At 41.5% G+C, this 23,593-nt stretch overlaps 1 protein-coding gene and 1 long non-coding RNA gene across 12 annotated transcripts in view; one reads left to right on the top strand and one right to left on the bottom strand.

The window, feature by feature from the left end:
- Nucleotides 1–6,509, bottom strand: part of LOC309474473 — an 84,669-nt gene extending 78,160 nt beyond the window's left edge. The window contains exons 1-3 of the long non-coding RNA XR_014197305.1: nucleotides 6,418–6,509; nucleotides 5,743–6,318; nucleotides 5,232–5,681 (exon numbers count right to left, since the gene is read on the bottom strand). This is a non-coding gene — a long non-coding RNA (uncharacterized lncRNA). The remainder of the gene's footprint in view (nucleotides 1–5,231; nucleotides 5,682–5,742; nucleotides 6,319–6,417) is intronic.
- The window catches only part of LOC309474430 (endonuclease V-like), a 370,440-nt gene that overhangs the window by 146,527 nt on the left and 200,320 nt on the right, over nucleotides 1–23,593 (top strand). The gene's annotated exons all lie outside the window — the stretch shown is intronic.

Genomic DNA, 23,593 nt, shown 5'->3' with positions numbered 1-23,593 from the left:
TATTGTATTTATTATTGTTATTATTATATGTATATGTGATTTATGTGAAACATAGTTACCTTTCAAATGGTATGTCCCGGACCAGGGGAGGAGTTAGGCCTATAAAAAGGCTCCAGAAATTTAGCATGGAGTTGGGGAAGTGCTGTTTGTGTCGTGCGATTGCACGTACAGCGTCTCATTGTGTGGCAAATAAAAAAAAAAGCTCTCTTGAACTTGACCAATGGCTTCCTCTGTCACTTTGGGCCTCCATCCGCTACTGCTATCGTAACATGCTTTGTAAGTGATCAGCAATATTAAAAAATGTATACAATGTTTAATAGGGAGCCAATGCAGTGTTGACAGAACCGGGCTAATATGGTCATACTTCTGGTTCTAGTAAGAACTCTAGCTGCTGCATTTTGGACCAGCTGTAGTTTGTTTATGGTGTGCAGTGCAACCACCCATAATAGCATTACAATAATCTAGCCTTGATGTCATGAACACATTAACTAATTGTTCTGCATTTTTCATTGACAGCGTATGACGTAATGTAGATATATTTTTAAGTTTTTACAGATACTAGACACGTGACTTTCAAATGAAAGATTGATATCAAATAGCACACCCAGGTTCCTAACCAACGACGAAGGTTTGACAGAGCAGCCATCAAGTGTTAGACAGTATTCTAGATTATTACGTGAGGAAATTATTTGTCCAATAATTATAATCTCTGTTTTTTCAGATTTAAGTAGTAGGAAGTTGCTAGTCATTCAGTTTTTTATATCAGCTATGCATTCCGTTAATTTTGTGGACTGGTAAGTTTCGTCAGGGTGCGAAGAAATATAGAGCTGCGTATCATCAGCATAACAGTGAAAACTAATGCCATGCTTCCTAATGATATCTCCCAAGGGTAGCATGTACAGAGTGAACAGCAAAGGTCCTAGTGCTGAGCCTTGTGGTACGCCATACTGAACTTGTGATCGATAAGACATCTCTTCATTTACTGCTACAAACTGATAATGGTCAGATACAGTGGGGAGAACAAGTATTTGATACACTGCCGATTTTGCAGGTTTTCCCACTTACAAAGCATGTAGAAGTCTGTCATTTTTTATCATAGGTACTCTTCAATTGTGAGTGACGGAATCGAAAACAAAAATCCAGAAAATCACATTGTATGATTTTTAAGTAATTAATTTGCATTTTATTGCATGCCATAAGTATTTGATACATCAGAAAAGCAGAACTTAATATTTGGTACAGAAACCTTTGTTTGCAATTACAGAGATCATACGTTTCATGTAGTTCTTGACCAGGTTTGCACACACTGCAGCAGGGATTTTGGCCCACTCCTCCATACAGACCTTCTCCAGATCCTTCTCCAGGTTTCGGAGCTGTCGCTGGGCAATACGGACTTTCAGCTCCCTCCAAAGATTTTCTATTGGGTTCAGGTCTGGAGACTGGCAAGGCTGAGATGCTTCTTACGGAGCCACTCCTTAGTTGCCCTGGCTGTGTGTTTCGGGTCGTTGTCATGCTGGAAGACCCAGCCACGACCCATCTTCAACGCTCTTACTGAGGGAAGGAGGTTGTTGGCCAAGATCTCGCGATACATGGCCCCATCCATCCTCCCCTCAATACGGTGCAGTCGTCCTGTCCCCTTTGCAGAAAAGCATCCCAAAAGAATGATGTTTTCACCTCCATGCTTCACGGTTGGGATGGTATTCTTGGGGTTGTACTCATCCTTCTTCTTCTTCCAAAAACGGCTAGTGGAGTTTAGACCAAAAAGCTCTATTTTTGTCTCATCAGACCACATGGCCTTCTCCCATTCCTCCTCTGGATCATCCAGATGGTCATTGGCAAACTTCAGACGGGCCTGGACATGCGCTGGCTTGAGCAGGGGGACCTTGCGTGCGCTGCAGGATTTTAATCCATGACGGCGTAGTGTGTTACTAATGGTTTTCTTTGAGACTGTGGTCCCAGCTCTCTTCAGGTCATTGACCAGGTCCTGCCGTGTAGTTCTGGGCTGATCCCTCACCTTCCTCATGATCATTGATGCCCCACGAGGTGAGATCTTGCATGGTGCCCCAGACCGAGGGAGATTGACCGTCATCTTGAACTTCTTCCATTTTCTAATAATTGCGCCAACAGTTGTTGCCTTCTCACCAAGCTGCTTGCCTACTGTCCTGTAGCCCATCCCAGCCTTGTGCAGGTCTACAATTTTATCCCTGATATCCTTACACAGCTCTCTGGTCTTGGCCATTGTGGAGAGGTTGGAGTCTGTTTGATTGAGTATGTGGACAGGTGTCTTTTATACAGGTAACGAGTTCAAACAGGTGCAGTTAATACAGGTAATGAGTGGAGAACAGGAGGGCTTCTTAAAGAAAAACTAACAGGTCTGTGAGAGCCGGAACTCTTACTGGTTGGTAGGTGATCAAATACTTATGTCATGCAATAAAATGCAAATTAATTATTTTAAAATGTGATTTTCTGGATTTTTGTTTTAGAAAAAAAACAACAACCGTCTCTCACAGTTGAAGTGTACCTATGATAAAAATGTGCTTACTGGTGGAGAGGAGACATAGCGATGAAGCCAATCAGTATATGAGGATGATTAGGAGGCCATGATAGACAGAGGCCAAGGGGCAAATTTGGCCAGCATGCCGGGGTTACACCCCTACTCTTTTTCGAAGGACATCCTGGGATTTTTAATGACCACAGAGTCAGGACCTTGGTTTAACGTCTCATCCGAAGGACGGTGCTCTTTTGGCAGTATAGTGTCCCTGTCACTATACTGGGGCATTAGGACCCATACAGACCACAGGGTGAGCACCCCCTGCTGGCCTCACCAACACCTCTTCCAGATAGTGTCAAATGCAGCACTAAGATCGAGTAACACTAATAGAGAGAAACAACCACGATCGATGATTAGAGCAAATCATTTGTAACTCTAATGAGAGCAGTCTCAGTACTATGGTACGGTCTAAATCCTGATTGAAAATCCTCGCAGATATCATTTCTTTCTAAAAAAGAACAAAGTTGTGAAGATACTGCCTTTTCTAGTATCTTTGACAGAAAAAGTAGATTCGAGATCGGCCTGTAATTGACTAATTCTTTAGGATCAAGTTGTGTTTTTTTAACAAGCGGTTTAATCATGGCCAGCTTAAAAGCTTTAGGTACGTATCCTAATGACAAAGATGAATTAATGATATTAACCCTCTGAGGGGTTTTTGGGGTCCTTGAGATGTTCTGACATGCCCTGACATTTGTGCTTTTTTCAGTTGCTTATAAACATATTAATGGCAAAGGTATAATTACACTCTATTTAGCACAAACAGGGCTACCATAATATGTGAGCAACATGCATGTACATGTTTGTATTTTTGAGAGAATAATGTTTATGCATGGTTATTGAAAAAACTAAAAACTAAAGTTTCTGAAATAAGGCCACAAAACACATACTAAATACGTGTCAATAAGACTTTTGACTAATTGATGTCTTTGCCTAGAATTTTTTCTTCAAAATGATGTGAAAATCATCCTGCCCTTATCATTCACATAACACAATACATTGATTTAAATCTTGTAAAACACTTTTTGTTTGTAAAGGCAATATGCGCAAGGGGCGTCAACCATTCAACAGCATCATGCATATGTAGTGGTTCACACCTCAGGAGACAATGGGGCCCGCATACCTAATGAGCCATTCATTCAGGTGTGTCACCTATAGCCACAAGAAAGAATGCAAGAGCAATATATATACAGTATATATATATATATATATATATATATATATATATTCTACCAAATTGGTTCACAGTTGGAAGCATGTCAATTTTTTTTTTTTTCACAAATTTTGCTTGCAAATTGTATAATATCCAAGGAAAACATGTCTATTAATTGTGCAGTTAATTCTCATACTGTATTTTCAGTTTTGGAATATGTATCCTCTCCCCAAATTTGTCAATAATAAAACACAATAAAAATTATTTAAAGAAAATGCTTATATTTACCTTTTAAAATTTGTTTACATCTACCTTGTAAATATATATTTTTTTATTAAAAAGGTTACAATTACAACAACAATTGAAGTGTAATCTTTCTTTGTAAAAACTAAAGTATACATTTTATCATACATATTTCAAACTTCGAATATAGCCTACATTGACAAAACATACTATATTTAACATATTAGCAAAAATTGGCAAACAAAAGCTTATTTGAGGTGGCAGATATTTTACAGTAAAAATGTGTAATCTATCCAAAACTAATCAACGAAATGTTGTCTTTCATATGTCTGTAACATAGGTCTTTCGTTTTTATTATAAGGAATATAAATGTTAATTTGCAGTTTAATACGTTGCTTATACAAATACATTTTATTTCAACATATTTCAATCGATTTTACTCAGTATAGCTAAATAGTTTGCTAAAAGCAGATCATTTATTCACACACAGAAACGCAATTCAAATTTAAACCGTCTTTTTGCGAGTTGTGGTAAACAGCGCATCTCTGCGTTCATTCATTCACACAGAAACGCGATTTACTTGAGAATGAAAAAAAAAAAACTTACTACATTATTCCATCCGTTGCTCCTCGAAATACCAGCACTTCTGAGGTAAGTTTTCCATTATTATTATTCCTCACAGCGCTGCGAGACAGTGTAGACAACTACACTTATCTGAATAAACTTGATGTGTTTTCTCGAGCTGATATGGGGGCGTTCACAGTTTGTATGGGATCGTCTCAGTCATTTGCGTTTGAATAGCGCGCGCTCTCCGTGGGCGGGGCCGATTATAACGTAATGAGATGAGATGAGCTCGACTGGAATCGCTCTCTTTTAATACAGATTTCACAAGATTAGAATATTTGTTTTTTATATAAATTACTTCATTTAAAAGAAGAAAATTCAAGCTTCATGCCTGTGTGTCTGTATGCCTGTTTGACTGAGTATTCGCTCAGTTATTGTTCATTTTCGGACGCGTTTCAGAATGGACTTCACTGGCAGAGAGAAGGCAGAACTCGCTTCGTGTTTATTTTTCTTTATTTGGCAAAAAGCACAACACTTTGTTTTTATTGTGAGTATACACAAAAATAATACACATTTAACAGAATCGATTGATGTATGAAACTCCTATGGAAAATCAAAGTCAACAGAGTATTTATGAGTTTCTTTTACATTGACAAAAAAAAAGCGAGCTGGTATCGCCGGCGATACCGTAGACCTCAGGGGGTTAAGAAGAGGATCTATGACCTCTGGAAGCATCTCTTTCAGTAGCTTAGTCGGTATAGGGTCTAACATACATGTTGTTGATTTAATTACATTGTTTGATTTAACGAGTTTAGGAAATTCTTCCTCTCCTATAGCAATGAATGATTCGAATTTTTCCTTACGGAGACTACAGTGCACTCCCTGATGCGCAACTGTAGTAGACGGTTGCATAGTTATAATTTTCTCCCTGATATTATCAATCTTATAAGTGAAGAAGTTCATAAAGTCATTACTGCTGTGCTGCCTTGAAACTTCTAGGCTTGAAGCTTTATTTTTCGTTAGTTTAGCTACTGTTTCAAATAAATACCTAGGGTTTTGTTTATTTTCTTCTAATAGGGTTGAAAAATAAGCAGATCTAGCAGCTTTTAAGGCCTCTCTGTATGCAATCGAGCTCTCTTTCCATGAAATGCGAAATACCTCTAGTTTTGTTTTCTTCCAGTTGCGCTCCATTTTTCTGGCTGCTCTATTAAGGGCCCGAGTGTGCTCGTTGTACAACGCCGTTGGACCAAGCGCAACGGAGCAACTGTGTCTAAAGTGCTGGAAAAGAGAGAGTTAAAAGTTTCTGTCACATGATCGAGTTCTTCTAAGCTATCTGGGACGCTGAGAAGATGAGACTGATCAGGAAGATTATTAATAAAGCAATCTTTAGTGGCAGAAGTGATAGGTCTAACATATTTGTAACATGGAGTCAACTTTGCAGCCTTGGCTAAATGAAGTTTACACGAGACTAGATAATGATCTGAGATGTCATCGCTCTGCTGCAGAATTTCAATGGCATCAACATTGATTCCGTGTGATAATATTAGATCTAGAGTATGATTACGACAATGAGTAGGTCCTGACACGTGTTGTCTAACTCTAATAGAGTTACGAATGTCTTTAAATGCCAATACCAATGCATCTTTTTCGTTATCTACATGTATATTAAAATCACCAACAATTAGTCCTTTATCTGCAGCCAGTACTAACTCTGATAGAAAATCAGCAAATTCTTTGATAAAGTCTTTATAGCTCACATGTAGTTCATTTTATAGCTTTATTTATTGATTCTAAAGCGTATTTATATTACCTTTATATATTAATTTATTTAAACTGTGCGTAATGATTTAAGCTCACATGTAGTCATTTTATAGTTTTATCTATTGATTCTAAAGCGTATTTATATTACCTTTATATATTTATTTATTTAAACTGTGCGAAATGATAATTGATTAACTAAAACTGTACATGTGTGATTGATTTAAGGGTATGATAATTACATAATATCTAAATCATACAAAATTATTATTCTAAATAAGCATTACTTAACCTTTCACGCATACAGTGGACAGCTATTAAAAAAGCATTTTCTTGAATTTGCACGGGTTTTTATGGCAAAGTTGCACTTCAGCCTCTTCATTGGACCCTGGTGCATCATCCTATAAATTGCAACCAAGTGGCAAGCCGTTGTGTTTCGATTTTTTCCCCCTCCACACCAAGATGGCCAAGGGTCAGTCAGACATGCCAAGTTGCTCCGGAATTAGGCCTGTCGCGATAGTCAATAAATCAATTGAATCGCACGATAAAAAAAAATGAGCTCGATAATTTTTTCCGGCCGCGATAATTCCATTTGCATGCTTGTTTGTTTTCCTCGTCTCTCTCTCTCTCTACCAAATAGACTGGATGACCACTCTCGGTTCCTTAGCGTATAGGAGGAGTGAACCCTCTTGTAAGTTGCATGGTCTTTGTGTGGGGAGGCGCCGGCGGGACTGCTTGCGGCGACTGCCGGGAGAGAGAGAAGACGCTAGTTGTGAATTGGAGAAAAAAAAAAGAAGAAAAAGATGGAATTGGTTTCAAAGCCAAACGCGACAGCGAGCCCGATCTCATGAAAATGCGTATCTATACCACGAATGTTATTTCTCGTGCCATTTAAACACCAAAAATAGTTTTTGCGTGCATATGATACGCACTTTATGGCGTGTAATACGCACGCACTCCTCACCCCTAATCCTAACCAAGTGTTTTCAGTGCGTAGCATATATACGCAATAAAGTGCGTATCCGTCTTCCCGACAGTAAGTTACACAATCACTCAGGCGTTTGTTTAGTCGACAAAGTAACAGGAGGACAGTGCAAAATGGTGTGATATGGCCTGTTGAGGCTTTTTTCTATTTGTTTACAAAAGTCCTAACCTGCAGTTTTGCCTGTTATGGAATGCATCACTATTTATGTCTGAGCCTAATGTTTAATATTTTTTGAAGTGCAATTTTGTTTACATCCATTTTATTTATTGTTTTTGGTATTTATTCAAGTGAATTTTTTTGTTAACAGACACTGAGAGTCCATTGCTTTTATTGTTTTTGGTTGTTTTGTTCATTTTTTGTGGATATTTAAAATGTTTTCCGTTTTCAATGTTTAATATTCTTAAGAAATACAAGTTTATAGATCTTTGAAAAGGTGAACCTGCATTATTATGCCATTATCATTATATTAGATGAAAATGGCCTCGAACGACAATATTATCGTTTATCGCAATCATTTCTTGGACAATTTATCGTCCAGCAAAATTTGTTATCGTGACAGACCTATCCAGAATATCCACCCATTCCTTCTATCCTAGGAGACTCTAGGTAAAAAAAATATTGCAGCATCAAGCAATATCTAATGAGTCATATCACAGTAAAATTTTCCAAGTTTTGATTTTAGATTGAGAGAAAACTCTGATTAATCACATGTCCACTGTAGTGGACGTCATGCATCAATTGCTATATTTCAGCTACAATTCATAATTTTAATGTGAATATTGTTTTTGAAACTTAAAACTTAATCTGCAGTGACTTTTTTTACTGTAAATAAATGTATTTGTATTATTAGAATGTAATTTTCATTGGCATCGAAAAAAGTCATGTGATTACATAATGTATGACACTTGTAATGCATTACTTTACTTGTTAGATCAAAACGTAATCTGATTTCTTAATGCACGTTATTGTAATGCGTTTCCTTACTCATAACATCAAAAAGTAATCTGATTATGTAATGCGCGTTATTGTAATGCGTTTCTTTACTCATAACATCGAAAAGTAATCTTATTGTGTAATGCATGTTACTTGTAATGCGTTTCTTTACTCAACATCAAAAAGTAATCTGATTATGTAATGCATGTTACTTGTAATGCATTTCTTTACTCATAACATCAAAAAGTAATCTGATTACGTAATGCATGTTACTTGTAATGCGTTTCTTTACTCGTTACATCAAAAAGTAATCTGATTAGGTAATGCACATTACTTGTAGTTAATTACTTGTTAGATCAAAAAGTAATCTGATTAGGTAATGCATGTTACAATACATTACTCGTAACATAAAAAACAAATCTGATTACGTAATGTATGTTACTTGTAACACATTACTTTACTTGTAACATCAAAAAAGTCATCTGAATGTGTTATGCATGTTACTTGTAATGCGTTACCCCCAACACTGATAATTTCAGATGAGATTGAAAAAACGTATCGCTAGGTTTTCTCAGAGGAGGGCTATGATAGAAATGTGCATGTCCATCTTAAACATAATCAGAATTATCAGCTAATAAGGGTAAATCTCAATACTCTGGTGCACTGGAGGGAGCATCTGAGTGGTTTTCACAGTTGTACCTTGACAGGCTGTAGAAAATTCTGATGGAATCACGTCCTCATGTTCTGATATCAAAGATACGCGAAGTGCAACTTGTATGAACTTGCATATATTTTATAGTTTTCACATGATTTGATATAATTGTATTGATTAGTTTGTTAAATTCACATACTTTATCTGTTTGATTATTGTCTTATATTTAATACAGTATATCTTCAGTTTAAACCATAACCGCATGCTGTCCACTCAAGTGGACATCTGAAGATCTCTTTGAAAAATGTGTAAAAACATAAAATAAAAATCAATTCTTGTTTTTCATGTCCTAAGAGCAATACAAACACACAGGGAAAAAATCCTGACTGAGGTTATCATAATTCATGCATGAAAGGGTTAAAGCCAGACGATTTTGTCTTTAAAAAATTATTTATGTAGTGACCCTTAACAGGTGGAGTGACTTTATCGCATCAGACGTGTCACTTTGCTCACAGCCGATTGGTCCAAGTTCGGTTTGCAACACCTTACCTGGAACAAAACCTGCCCCGGACCAGGTTAGCCATGGAGTGTAAGGGCGGGCGTACACGGTGTGCGAGTTCGGACACTCGGGAGGTCGTGAGATATTGCACACGTTGCGAGTCAGTTTAACTGATAATCGCGTCAAAGCAGCTGGTACACGGCACGACAGCCCGATCTCACGGGAAAACGTACAAATTCTACAAAGTGGCTTATTCGTACGAATTCATACGACCTGACTCGTACGAATTAGTACGATTTTTGCAAAATCGTACATATTTGACGAATTGGCCAATTCGTATGAATTCATACGAATGACCTACCCCTGACCCCGCCCCTAAACCTACCCATCACGTGGGTTTAGACAAATCGTACAAATTCGTACGAGTGAGGTCGTACGAATTAGTACGAATTAGCCAACTTTTTATCATTCGTACGAATTCGTACGAATTGGTCGTGAGATAGCGTTGGGCACGACTGTCCTGCACGAATTTTATCCCGAGCCGGCAGCAATCACGTGAGCTTTCGCGCTAAACACAGAGACCGTCAATGTTGCATGCAGGCAAAGCTTCAGATAGAAAAATGACAGAAATGTGTGTGCAAATGATTTGTTGAAAAGCAGAGAACAGTAGCCATTCCTTTCAACATAAAAACGAGAGAGAGGGAGAGGTGTGTGTGTGTGTGTGTGTGTGTGTGTGACAGTGTATGCGCACGCTGTCAGGGTTGCCAGATTGGGCGGTTTAGCAATCTATTTTGCGGGCAAAAATGGGTTTGGGCGGGTGGATAAAAATTGGGCTGGTTTCGGATCAGTTCGGCGGGTTTTTGTTGCCGAAACACCGGCACTTCAGATCCTTATTCCTGCGACCCAATGTTCAGCAGGCAGTCTCACTCACTCACACACACGCACGCACACACACACTACAACTCTGGCTTATGGCGCTCACTGGCTGAAGTGAGTTCACAACAGACAACAGACACTCCCTCCCACTACCTTAAAGTGACGCACGCCGGCATCGCCCGCCCCTCAAACAACATAGTAGATTGCGGGGTTTTCAAACTTAGGTAGCTGTCAATGCGGTTCATGACCTGTTCATGACACTCTTTCTTGGTCAGCGGCAGCGCCAACACAGATTTGAATATGATTTTGTCAAAGGTTTAATAGACAAACGAATATGATTTTGTCAAATAAGGAATAAGATCGCTTGGGTGTTTGAATCGAGATCACAGACTTTTAAAGATGAATCGTGCAGCTCTGTAATGACACATTTCATCCTCTATTGAATCGAAAGTGGCTAACTTCTGTCAACCTCATCTATAAGCAAGGGCAAAAATAAAGCAATTTAATTTGAATTAATATCTGTAATATTATGTAAAAAACAAAAAAAAAATCGATTAAAAAAAAAACAAAAAAAAACGCGATATCTAGGTGAATCGATTTTTTCTCCCAGCCCTAATATGCATGTTTCATGTTGCCATTTGAAATAACTGAAATGTTAAAGTGGGTTATTTTTTATGTCCATATCTACTCTATGTTTTTATGTTACTGAATGCTTTTGTTCCAAGCGAGTTTTAGTGACAATAAACAGACTCATTGATAGCCTAAGTTGATCGCATTATTTTCCATAACATAAGCTTATAGTTTAATAGTAGGCCTAGAATAGTCTGTCTGAAGTCAGTGTAGCCTACTTTTGCGTTCATTTAATTGAATATTGTTTCTAAAATCGGATAGGCTACACCGTGTCCTAACTACACGCGACGCCGCGACACGCGATAAAAGATATCTTTTCCATATCAGAGTTCTCTTACGAGAGGTCTCTCGTACTGCGTAAGATATCTTACGCTAGGGGAAAATCCTTTTCCGCGAGATATTGAAGCCAAAAATTATCCTTAATTTTGTAATAATGCAAAACGCGTTGCAGCAGCAATGCAGACATAGGCGAGACAGCTCGCGCGCCTATTGGCTGCTCTGCGGCAACTGCAGCAGCCTATCGAGCGAGGCCTGGCGTGACGTCAGACCCAATCAGGGCACTTCGCGCCCGCTGCGTCACGTCCCGCCGAAATGGGCGTGGTCTAGGCCTATAAATATCGCTCGCAGGCAGCTATTATCTGATTTTTCATCCTTCAAGCGAAGCACACGCATCGCTGGAGCTGGATAAGAAGCCGCGCCGTCTGAAAGAGAGCACCTTCAGCGGGACGAGTCACTGAAGTCGCTGGCCGCGCCGCCTTCCTTTTGCCTTCCTGCTGTGCTTTCCGGCATTATATCCTTTCTCTGCTACTGTGTTTATGTATGTGTGTGTGCTCGCCGCCGCGACACACACTCCCATTGCACTAAAAGAGCTGGCCGTCTTTTTCAAGACGCCCCTTTTCCTGATCACGCAGCTCTCGCACTCGCTGACGGCGACTGCCCTCACTGCGAGTTAGGTACTGCCTATGGTGACTCTGAGGACTCACCTGGCATCCTTCTCCGAGACTGCACCTCCGCCCCCCCCCCCCCCCAACCCGCAAAGCTTGCCGGTTCGCCCGCTTGCCTTGCCTGCTTGGGGGACGATACCTGTTCTCCCTCTGTTCGAGCCGCGCACACCGCGCCGCTCACAGAGGATGTCAGGAGCGGGCGGTCACGGGGCTAGCTTTCTCTCTCCCTCTGTTCAAGCCGCGCAAACTGCGCCGCTCACAAGGGAGGCTGGAAGCGGACGGTCGGGGTTAGTTTTTCTTTACGTTATAAGAAAGCTACCCTGCCTTCTGCGCCCCATTCATGCGTCACTCACCGGCGAAAGGAGAAAGGTGTGTTTTTAGTCCCTCCGAGGATGGACTGACCTTCAATTTCTCATACATATTCCCAGTTCCCTGATCATGCGACTGGAAATATCAATATTGCAGCAAGCGAGCCTGTTTTAATACAAGCGCGCCTGCAAGCATACGCCGAAGAAAGCATGTGACGCTCTTATATGCTCGTGCATCCGAAAACCTTTGCGTTCCCCCCCTGTGGCTCAGTGGCGGAATCATTGGTTTTTCTCACGAGAGACCGGAGTTCGAATCCCGGTCCAGCGGCAGTTAAAATTATGCCGCCAATGCTTCGCTCTGTCAGTTCCCTGAAAAGCGACTGCAGACGTGCATTTTGCAGCCAACGAGCGCGTTGCACAACCCGCTCGCCTGCACCCAAACACCGTTTCTATGGTTTCCGTGCGTCACTGGCGAAAGGAGAAAAGAGCGTTTTCTGGTCCCCCCGCGGACGGACCGACCTCCTCTTTCTCGTACATTTCTCATTCCCCTCTGAAGTTCGGGCGACTGGAAATGTCAGTATTGCAGTGAGCAAGCCTGTTGTAATACACGCATGCCTGCAAACAAACGCCAGCACGTTGACGCTCTCTTATAATACTCGCGCTAACTGAGTTACAATGTGTCTCCCCCTGTGGCCCAGTGGCAGACTCTCAGGTTTTTGCACGCGAGAGACCCGCGTTCGATCCCCGGGTCTACCGGCAGATAAAATTATGCCGTCAATGCTCGCTCTGTCAGTTCCCTGAAAAGGCGACTGCAGATGTGTATTTTGCAGCCAACGAGCGCGGTGTACAACCCGCTCGCCTGCACCCAAGCACCGTATCTATGGTGTTCCGTGCGTCACTGGCGTAAGGAAGAAAAAGGGAGTTTTTCTGGTCCCGCTGCGGACGGACCAACCTCCTTTTTCCTATACATTTCCCATTCCCCTCTGGAATTCAGGCGACTGGAAATGTCAATATTGCAGTGAACAAGCCTGTTGTAATACACGCAGGCCTGCACACAAACGCCGTTTTTACGGCTACCCAGATAAATCCCATAAGTGTGAATTTTTCTGGTGTCCCGGCCACGGCCGATGGTGCTTTATGTGTAAGAAGAATGCCCACTGCCCAGTGCCCATCTCTACACACAAGCACAGCCCGTCACACAGAGCTCGCGCACATGAATCGACTCAGACCGATTGCGCTTCAAACATGGTGAATGTGCCCACTAACACCACGTTATGCATGTCTCACGGTTTCTGTAAAAACGAAACCAACGTGCACTCGCTTCACGCAAGCGAACGATGCTTTCGGTGTGATAAATGTGCCCGCTGTCCCGCGCCCACATCCACACATAGACATGACAGTTCCCACGGGAACCGCCCAGCCCTCCCCCTCGCGGTTAACCACCGCAGAGGAGTCGAGCGCGGGCAATCTGCCCGCTGTCATCAGCGCGCCCCATGCCTCGAATGTCACGAGCGCCACGCTTGTGTTACAGCACACCGAAGCTTCTCCATCGCTGAGCGAGCGGAGCGCGCTTCGTATTCAACCCCTAGCTATCCATGCAGACGCATGGGCAAAGCTACCCGGGGTTTCAAAGTGGGTGCTGAACATTATAGAAAGAGGCTATTCGCTGCAGTTTCGCCGACGCCCTCGCCGCTATGTGGCGCGCGTCGAGACCACGGTAAAAACAGAAGTAGCACATCTACTTCGAGCCGAAGTGACGAAACTATTGAGCAAAGGGGCCATAGAGCCTCTCTCTCAAGTTCAGAGTGAAGGAGGGCTATACAGCAGATACTTCCTGGTACCGAAAAAAGACGGGGGTCTCAGACCCATACTAGATCTAAGGCAACTGAACAAAGTGCTTGTGAAGCGACAGTTCAGGATGCTCACGACCAGGCAAATCCTTGTGCAGATTCGCCAAGGAGATTGGTTTGTGTCAATAGATCTGAAAGACGCGTATTTTCAAATACAGATAGCGTCACGTCACAGGCGATATTTGAGATTCGCCTTCGAGGGCCAGGCATATCAGTACACAGTCCTGCCGTTCGGTTTGTCCCTAGCACCCCGTACATTTACGAAGTGCATGGATGCGGCGCTCGCACCCCTCAGAATGAGAGGCATGCGAGTGCTGAACTATTTGGACGATTGGCTGATTCTAGCGCAATCTCGCGCAGTGCTCATAGAACACACGACCATTTTACTCGATCACCTCGAGGATTTGGGTCTGAGTGTCAATTGGGCGAAGAGCTCCCTGTCACCCAGTCAGAAAATATCTTTCCTGGGCACAGAACTGGACTCACTATCCATGATAGCGCGACTATCACAACAGCGCGCGGTAGACATTCGACGCACAGCGAACTCTTTTCGCTGCGGCGCGTCTGTCCCGCTCAAGAGATTTCAGAAGATGCTAGGTCTCATGGCCTCAGCATCGTCAGTGCTCCAGCTGGGTCTGCTCCGCATGCGCCCGCTGCAGTTTTGGCTGAAAGCGCGAGTCCCACGCGAAGCGTGGGCACCCGGTTTGCTTCGCCTCAGGGTCAATCAGAAGTGCGTTACAGCTCTGAAACCCTGGAAAGCGAACGACTGGTACCAATCAGGTGTAAGCCTGGGGACTTCCTCGAGGGTGAAAGTGGTGTCCACGGACGCGTCCACCTCGGGATGGGGAGCGCTGCTCGAGGGCAGACCGTTCTTCGGCCAGTGGTCAGAACGGGAGAAGCTCCTGCACATAAACTGCCTCGAAATGCTGGCAGTAGACAACGCGCTGACGCGTTTTTGTCCCCAAATAAAAGGTCACCACGTCTTGGTCCGTTCGGACAACATGTCTGTGGTGTCCTACATAAATCGCCAGGGCGGCATCAGATCCGAGAAACTGTACAGGCTGGCAGAACGCCTCCTGGTATGGGCTCAGTGCAACCTGCGCTCGCTCAGAGCAGCGCACGTGCCAGGGATCTTGAATTAGGACCGGACAGACTGTCCAGGAACAATGTTCCGGCAGGCGAGTGGTCTCTACACCCACAGACAGTCCATCTGCTGTGGAAGAAATTTGGCAGAGCGGAAGTGGACCTATTTGCGTCTCAAGAAAACGCTCACTGTCAATAATTTTTCTCCAAGAGCTGGAGCGCGCTGGCCCATGTGTGGCCCCGCCGCCCGCTCTATGCTTTTCCCCCCGTCTCTCTCCTGCCTCAGGTGATGGAACGGATCAGGGAAGAAGGATGCTCAGTACTGCCGGTAGCACCGTTCTGGAAAAACCAACCTTGGTTCCCAGTCGTGATGCAGTTAGCAAGTACTGCCCCGTGGCCAGTACCAATGGGGAGAGATCTCCTCTCACAGGCCCGCGGCTCGATCTGGCATCCTCACCCGGAACTATGGTCCCTTCATGTCTGGGCCATCAACGGGTATATGTTGGACTCCCTGAAGGAGTATTAAACACGATCACGCAGGCTAGAGCTCCGTCTACAAGACGACTCTATTCTTCGAAATGGTCGGTGTTTTCGGGCTGGTGCACAGCCCGTGGTGTGTCACCCACAAACTGTGGTGTGACGGAGGTGCTTTCCTTCCTACAAGAGCTGTTGGATGGGGGCAGGGCCCCCTCCACGCTCAAAGTTTATGTGGCGGCTATAGCAGCGTTCTCAGAAACAACGCTTGGTCAGTCAATAGGAAGGAACGATTTAGTCATCCGCTTCCTTAGAGGAGCTAAGAGACTGAATCCTCCCAGACCTCCCTCAGTCCCCGTATGGGACCTTTCTACGGTTCTGGAAGCCATGAAAGGTGCGCCATTTGAGCCTTTACAGTCAATCGATTTGAAACACCTGTCTTTCAAGACGGTGTTTTTGCTGGCTCTCGCTTCAGTGAAGCGCATAGGGGATCTGCACGCGCTCTCTGTGAGCGCGGCGTGCATGGAGTTTGGGCCCAATGACTCAAAAGTTATACTCAAACCTAAGCACGGTTATGTTCCAAAATCCCTCAACACACCGTTTAGGGCGCAGGTTATCTCCCTGTCAGCCCTACCGGTCCCTGATGAGGAAAGAGATGCGAGCCTCCTTTGCCCAGTCTGGGCATTACGAGCTTATGTGTCTCGCTCGTCTGTTTTCAGACAGACGGAGCAGCTTTTTGTTTCGTTTAGCGGACGTTCTAAGGGACTAGCCGCGTCGAAACAGAGCCTATCCAGACGGATAGTTGATGCTATAGCGCTGGCATACGCCTCCAAGGGCATGCAGTGCCCATTGGGTGTCAGAGCGCACTCCACGAGAGGCATGGCCTCTTCGTGGGCCTGGTCAAGTGGGATTGCCTTGCAAGATATTTGTATGGCGGCAGGCTGGGCCTCCCCATCTACATTTATAAGGTTTTATAACCTAGAGGTTCCCGCCCTGCAGGCCAGGCTGCTGTCGGTCTAAATTTACCAGTATTATCTGACCTGATGCGATCAGCTCAGAATGCTGCGTCTGCTGAGCACAGCTCAATGTTCGACAGTATAAAGCTGGGCAAACTGTGTAAGACCCACATTTTCCCCATCAGTTCAGGCCGTACCCCGCCCTGTCTGTATGATGAAATTCGCGTCCCATCGACGCTACTATATGTGGAAAAGTGAGGCTGCACCCCTCCCTCTTCCCGGACTCCCTGTGAGTTCCCTGAGTGATTGTGCACTATATGTACCCCGGGCTTTCGCCCTTGGGTCTTTGGTGTCAGATCTCAGCATGCACGGCGTTTTACATTGGGTCCCCTAGCGTAAGATATCTTACGCAGTACGAGAGACCTCTCGTAAGAGAACGTACTCGGTTACTAACGTAACCTCGGTTCTCTCTAGAAGAGGGAACGAGTACTGCGTATCTTGCCGTGCATGCACACGCTCTGGTTGCTTCGATGATGAAAAACCAGATAATAGCTGCCTGCGAGCGATATTTATAGGCCTAGACCACGCCCATTTCGGCGGGACGTGACGCAGCGGGCGCGAAGTGCCCTGATTGGGTCTGACGTCACGCCAGGCCTCGCTCGATAGGCTGCTGCAGTTGCCGCAGAGCAGCCAATAGGCGCGCGAGCTGTCTCGCCTATGTCTGCATTGCTGCTGCAACGCGTTTTGCATTATTACAAAATTAAGGATAATTTTTGGCTTCAATATCTCGCGGAAAAGGATTTTCCCCTAGCGTAAGATATCTTACGCAGTACTCGTTCCCTCTTCTAGAGAGAACCGAGGTTACGTTAGTAACCGAGTACGTTTTTGTCCTTACCAGGTGCGACGGCGACACGCGACGATTCTAATTTAGAAACGGTTTCTATTTTTCTGCGACGTCGCGCTGGAACATCAAACACAAAGTGTGGAAATGATAATCTCAGGTACTGTTTATGTGCTTTATTTAATTTTAAAAGCGTGAAATGTGACTTTGAATATAATTTAGTGCTCCAGCTTTGTAGCTGTAAAAGCAACAATGGATATAATTCACCTCAGATCTTGAAATTAAACAAATGGAAACATGAACGTTCAAGCTGTGAACAAACAAGTGTATAATTTGACAGATTGTTTTAGTAACTCAGTAGCCTATGTATTTTTTAAATGGTGTCATTAAATGGTGTCATATTGCCAGATTGGGCGGTTTAGCAATCTATTTTGAGGGCAAAAATGGGTTTGGGCGGGTGGATAAAAATTGGGCTGGTTTCAGATCAGTTCGGCGGGTTTTTGATGGGTGAGAGAGTTTTCTGTCAGCTAACGTGTGTCCTCACTTCAGAATCGATTATAAAGATCTTCGGGAGATCTTCGAGAATAACCTGGAAACGGTGCGATCGATACTGTGATGTTTGTGTTGATTCGACATTGACCCGAACGCTTGTGTTTGAGGAGCATGCAACGTGACAACGTGCCCAAGGAGGGTTTGTGTATTCAGCCAGAGGAAACAGGATTACTGAACTCAAAGGATTGGATGGTTTTTGAAAGAGCTGATATTTGACGGATCATAATCAGCCTTGGCCTTCCTCCTATTGAGTGATTTTGCCTGAGTGGATCACCTGGCCAGGCCTCTGGCCTTTCTACAATCCACAATAATCCAACAAAACAGGTAATCATGTCACGAAGTAGCAGTAAGAAAGCACTTCATAATGAAGAAGACTATGTTACTATGGACATTTTGAAAGATATGTTGGAAGAACAAAGGAAATTTTACACTAATATGCTCGATAGACAAGAATCAAGCTTCTTGTCTTTTACAAAAACAATGCTGGATTCTGTAAACACTAGAATTGATGGGATCATTAAAGATGTGCAGGAGGTGAAGACCAGCCTTCAGTTCTCTCAAGCTCAAATTGACGATCTTAGGGCAATAGAGAAGAAGGCGGATTCATTTGAATCTCAATTGCAGCAACTGTCCTCACTGTGCACTAACTCTGAAGTGAACGATCTTGCCTTAAAAATTGATTCCCTTGATAATCAGAGTCGCAGAAATAATCTGATAATTGATGGCTTAACCCAGGATAACGCATTTGAATCGTGGCCAGACTCTGAGAAGAAGGTGAGGGAATTTTTTAATGACAAGCTTAAAATTTATCCGAAATGTATTGAAATTGAAAGAGCTCATCGTATTGGAAACTTGAAACAGCAAATAACCACAAAACCAAGACCAATTGTTGTAAAATTTCTACGCTACAAGGACAAAGAACTTATTCTCACAAAGGCGAAAGCTCATCTCAAAAACACTGGTGTCTATGTTAATGAAGATTTTTCTGATCGCATTAGGAAGAAGAGGGCCGAACTGTTTCCAGCTATGAAGGAGGCCAGAGAGAGGGGAAACTTTGCTGTTATTAGCTATGATCGGCTCATAGTTAAACCCCGTCAATAACATCAGATGGCAACTACCAGTGAAGTTCAAATAATTCCTCCTATGTACATGCATGACGATTTATTTTGATCTAGTCCACATGCATGATGATTTCTCCTGATCCAGACCGAAACAATATTCTCCAACTACAACAGAATTATTTTGGCACCTCTGAATACTATTGTGAAAGTACTTTTAAAACTTTGATAAATTCTCTTAGTACTGGAAATTATCTTTCTTTCCTTCATATTAATGTTCGTAGTTTGTCTAAAAACTTTGAGGGTTTATCCACTTGCCTTGAAAATTTAAATTATACCTTTAATGTGATAGGGCTTACTGAAACATGGCTGACTGACAAAACAGCTGGGAATTTTCATTTAGAAGATTACAAACATATTTTTAGATGTAGAGAGGGAAGGGTGGGTGGAGGGGTTTCTCTGTTTATCAATTCTAGTCTACATTATAAAGAAAGATGTGACTTTGAAAAGCTTTTTAATTCTTCTTCGGAAGTAGTAGCAGTAGAAACTAAATTAGCAATAATTTTATGTATCTATAGACCACCTAATTGTGACCTCTCTGCATTTATTACAGACATCTCAAATGTACTGGATATCATTTCTAATGAAAGGAAAAATTGTTACATAATGGGTGACTTTAACATTAATATTGAAAATAGTCAGGGAAATATGTTAATTAAAGAATTTACTGATACTATGTATTCTTATAGCTTTAATCCTATGATTTCAGTTCCCACCAGAGTGACTAATACCTCAGCAACTCGTATAGATAATATTTTTACTAATGTGTATAATAAGACTTTGAAATCCGGTGTCCTGTGCATTGATGTGGCTGATCACTGTCCCATATTTTTGATCACTGTTGATGAGACTGAAAATTGCCCCCCTTTACAAAACGTTAAATATAGACGAACTTTTTGTGATAGAAATTTGATAAATTTCAGACATGCTGTAAGGCAAATATCATGGAGTGAAATCTATCAAAAAGTAGATACTCAGAAGGCCTTTTCATTGTTTATAAAAAATTTTACTCAGGTTTACAACTCATGTTTTCCACTCCAATCAGTGCCTTTGAAGCGCAAATTGTCCAAACCGTGGATAACTCCAGTTTTTATAAAGTCCCTGAAAATCAAAAATAAATTATATAAAAAATACATTCTTTGTCCTACTCCATTTCATCTGTTGCAATTCAAAAAATACAGAAACAGATTAAATCATGTCATAAGAGGAGCAAAAACCCATTATTATAATAGGAAATTAGTCGAAAATAAAAATAATGCATCTTCTTTGTGGAGAACCATTAATTGTATTCTTAATAAAACACATTCTAAAAAGCAGTTACCAAATGAATTTAAGATTGACGATTCTATTGTTTCAGATCCGCAACAAATTGCCAAAAGATTTAATGCCTTTTTTTCTGATGTAGGTCCAACGTTAGCTTCTAAAATTCCACCTAGTCATTTTGGACCACTAGAATACATGAATTTTCCAGTGTCTGAGGATTTTAACTTTACTTTTGTTACCGAGGATGAGATCAGAGATATAATTATCAATTTAAAAGACTGTTCACCCGGACATGATATGATTGACAGTAAAATATTAAAAGCAATTTATCCTGATATCATTCAACCATTACTTTATATTTATAATCTTTCCCTAGACCAAGGAATTGTACCTGTAGAGTTGAAAATAGCAAAAATTACACCAGTTTATAAAGAAGATGACCATGCTATTTTTAACAATTATAGACCAATTTCTGTGTTACCAGCCCTGTCCAAAGTTCTTGAAAAACTTGTTTACACAAGATTAATTAAACATCTGGACAAAAATAATATTTTATATGCACACCAGTATGGTTTTAGGAAACAACATTCCACTTACATGGCACTCGTCCATTTTTTGACTGAGATATATAAAGCAAAAGATAGAAATGAAAACACTATAGGTATTTTTCTGGATCTTTCAAAAGCATTTGATACCATTGACCATTCCATCCTGTTAAAAAAACTTTCACATTATGGTATACGAAACAAGTCACTACTCTGGTTCACCAGTTATCTTTCAGACCGATATCAATCTGTTAACTATAATGGGACAGAATCCCCTTTCCTTCTCCTTCAGTGCGGCTTACCACAGGGCTCCATCTTGGGTCCTTTGTTATTTTTATTATATGTTAATGACCTCCCTAATGTCTCAGATAAACTTTCTAAAATTTTATTTGCAGATGATACAAGTGTATTTTATTCTCATAAAAATCCAGAAATTTTAATAAAAGTAGTTAATGAAGAACTTGACAAGTTATCTACTTGGTTCAAGTCCAACAAATTGTCACTTAACATAAAAAAAACAAGTTATATATTGTTTGGTATTAAGTCTGACACATTTAAATTTTCAATGAAAATTCAAATTGATAATATCTCCATTAACAATGTTAGATCTGCTCGTTTCCTCGGCGTTATACTAGATGACTCTTTATCTTGGAAACCTCAAATTAGTGCCATAAGTACAAAAATAGCCAAAGTGGTCGGTATATTAGGAAAAATCTGGCACTTGATTAACAAAAAAGTTGCAATTATGTTGTATTATTCAATGTTGTATCCATATATCAATTACTGTAATGTTGCTTGGGCTAGTACCCATCCAACTAAACTAGAATCTATTTTTCGACTTCAGAAGCGAGCTTTAAGAATAATATTTTGTGTAAATCGTAGACACTCCTCCCAATCACTGTTTGCTCAGGCAAGTATTCTTAGTGTTTACCAAGTGAATCAGCTTCAAATTGCTTTATTCGTTTATAGCTCTATAAAAAAGTTATTTCCCCAGCATTTTTGTAATATTTTTATTTTTAATAATGAATTTCATCAGTATCCGACTCGTAGTAGTCGTCTTATTAGGCCTCCCTACTCTCGTACGACTCAAACACAGTTTAGTATATTATACAGAGGGTCAAAGGTATGGAATAGTCTCCCCCCATCATTTGTTGAGGTTTCTAAAGAACAGTTTAAACAGAGAGTAAAATTATTGTTACTAAGTTGTTTGAATTTTCCATATGGGTTTGTGCTTTAAATCCAATTTTAAATTGTATTACAATATGTTTTTAATTTGTTAAATATAATTGTTTCTATGGAAATTGCCACTAATTAAGCCCCTTGAGGGTTTTTTGGCAATTGTCCATCACATTCTTTTTGTGAAATGTATAACACTGTTTTTTTCTTGTTTTTGTTTTTGTTTGTTTGTTTGGTTTTTTTTTAATGTTTTTGTTGTGAAAATAAAATAAATCAAATCAAAATATTTGTGAATTTGATTATGTAGCCTACGTTAGCTACTTATCCATTTTCTTGCGAGTGCCGTCAAGTTTACTCTCTAGTGCTGTGCACTTGCCGCGAGACTCCGCCCACACGCTGTTCTGATTGGCTGTGATTTTTGATTGACGATTGACGCGTCGCACCTAGTGTGGACAGACACACTGCCTGTTGCTGGAATTTTATTACACGTCGCGTGTAGTTAGGACACGGTGTAAGTCGAAAAATGGGTCATTTTAAAGCTTGTTAATGATTTCAATGTGTTTAAACGAGAAACAAGCCACAAAAAAAATTGGGCGGTTTTTTGTGCTTTCTCGCGGTTTTTGACGAGGTTTTGGGCTGGAAAACCTTGCTGGCACCTGGCAACCCTGCACACTGTATGGTTGCTGAGGTATAGCCCCATCGACGTGGTTGTGTATGATTTGGCAATAGGGGACAGCTGGTGAAAATCGGGCCGACTGCCCACATTTTTTAAACATGTTTAAAAATTATCGGGAGGTCTGGATGGTGCTCATAACGTGCTCAGCTCGGCTCGTAATTCCTCTCACATGCTGCGAGCCGCGACCATGTGAGCATCACCGATTCCACTCGATTTCTCCCGAGTGAAAAAAATCATCTGCGAGCTCGTAAAAACAGCAAAAATCGCACCGTGTACGCCCGCCATAAGTTACTATAGCGATGAACACTGCTAAAAGCCAAACCACTTTCATGGTGTCTAAAACCCAGGGTTGGCGCAAACTAAACTGAAACATACCTGGCTAGCCACCTTAACCGGCTTCATGGTATAGGCCCCTGGAGGGCAAAGATTGGATGACAATGGCTTTTCAGTGGGGGAAAAAGATTTCAGTCTTTGAATTAAATTGAAAAAAGTAGCAAAAAATCTATATAAAATAATAAAGATACAAATAAAGAGAAGTTTTTGGGTAGGTCTAACATAGTATTCAGAAATACTACAGAAACTGAATAAGGTAATCAAATGTAAAATAACACTAGTCCTGAGTCCTGACTAAATTAAATACATAGGCTATTAATTCTGATTCCTTACAATGAAAGCTATCTTTTGTTGTTTTGATGACAACATTAATGACAGACACATATGCCTGCTGTCACTTTTAGAGCTGTTTACGAATATACTAACCATGACCGGAATTTTTACACAATTTTGCGTATTTTTCCCCCCGTTAAAGCGATATAATCCGCGAAAAATAACTTTTGTTACTCGCAAGCTGTTTGTGAGACGGCTTTACTGTATGTGTGCACGCAGAGTAAACATCTCTCAGAGAGCGCGCGAAAGTACTGAATAGTTTAAAATCGCAAATGTTTAAACTGATAAGACTTAAAAAAA

Source organism: Leuciscus leuciscus (assembly GCF_965113295.1).
Source record: "Leuciscus leuciscus genome assembly, chromosome: 14".
NCBI lineage: Eukaryota > Metazoa > Chordata > Actinopteri > Cypriniformes > Leuciscidae > Leuciscus > Leuciscus leuciscus.
This window is presented reverse-complemented; position numbering and strand designations above follow the sequence as displayed.